Genomic DNA, 1,407 nt, shown 5'->3' on the forward strand with positions numbered 1-1,407 from the left:
AACAAAAAAAAACCCCGCAAGCTAGACACGTGTGCATGCATGCCTAAGACCCCGAGAAAAGATTACAGCATGGCCATGCCCCTGGGAATAATTTCTCGCTTTCTATTTGTCTCTACAGAGCATGCTACACATGCTCTGTAGCAAAAATCTCGCTTAAAACAAAAAACAAACAAACAAACAAAAAGCTCAACCTGCAATTAACTGTAGGACTTTCTTACCATATGAATCACTTTGGCATGCTCAAGAAAACCAGAACTCCAATGAAAAACCAGAGCAGAAAAATACACCTAACGGGTTTTTTTAAAAGTTTATCTTGGGGCCAGCAGAGGTGGTATGGTGGTTAAGGGCGCTGGACTCCCAAATGGCTGATTTCAGTTTGAGTCCTAGACCTGGCAGTTTGCTTTCTCATCCCCCCCCACCCCACCGTCCCTCTCTGGTCTCTCTGTGTGTGTAAGTATGTGTGTGTGTGTATATATATATTTATATATAAAATTTTATGAAATGGCTTTCTAACTCTCTCTGGTCAAATTAAAAATAAGAATGAATAAGTAAAGTTGAATAAATAAAGTTAAATTGATAATTCTTTTTTAAAAAATATTTCTGCTGACAATACCATCACAGATGACACTGTGGTCAAATATTCATAAACACAGGTAAAGGAGAAAATGATGGAATACTTCTGGACAACACTTTGCCAGTTTATTACCCCCATTAACAACTCTCCTCCTAGGGAACCAGCAGTTAGCGTAATGGCTATGTCGCTGGACTCCCACGTAGTCAACCGTGGTTCACGTCCCGGACCTGGTGGCTTAAAACTCACCCTGAAGGAGAAGGGATTGCGGGGTGACCATCCCACCTGGGGGGTGATTTCTCACTTTCTGTCTCTATGTCTCTCTCTGTCTGTCTGGCGAGTGCACGCGCTCTATAGCGAAAACCTCTCCAGAAAAACAACAACAACAACAACAACAAACTCTCCTCCTAAATAATAGGATTCGGAATAGCTTTTCTTACTTCTTTTATTCCCCTTGCTTCCGTGTTTTGTGCAAATAAGCATTTCATTTTATTTATTTAATTAAAGAAATATTTTATTTAGCTTTATTTATTCATTTCTTTAATTTGACCAGAGAGGGACAGAGTGAGAGAGCAAGAAAGAGAAAAGTGAGGGACCAGCAGTTGGCGTAATGGCTATGTTGCTGGACTCCCACGTAGTTGACCGCGGTTCGTGTCCCGGACCCAGTGGCTTAAAACTCACGCCGGGCATGTGTGCGTGCGTGCCCAAGATCCTGAGAGGAGAATGGAGGAGAAGGAACTGCAGCATGGCCATCCCTCTGGGGGATGATTTCTCGCTTTCTGTCTGTCTCTCTCTGTCTGGCGATCGCACGCACCCTATAGCAAAAACCTCTTTAA

At 42.6% G+C, this 1,407-nt stretch overlaps 1 protein-coding gene across 2 annotated transcripts in view; it reads right to left on the reverse strand.

Annotated features, from left to right (window-relative positions):
- Positions 1-1,407, reverse strand: part of PAFAH1B2 (platelet activating factor acetylhydrolase 1b catalytic subunit 2) — a 39,097-nt gene that overhangs the window by 17,761 nt on the left and 19,929 nt on the right. The window lies entirely within an intron of this gene.

Source organism: Tupaia chinensis, unplaced genomic scaffold (genome assembly GCF_000334495.1).
Source record: "Tupaia chinensis unplaced genomic scaffold, TupChi_1.0 Scaffold000274_1, whole genome shotgun sequence".
Classification (NCBI taxonomy): Eukaryota; Metazoa; Chordata; class Mammalia; order Scandentia; family Tupaiidae; genus Tupaia; species Tupaia belangeri.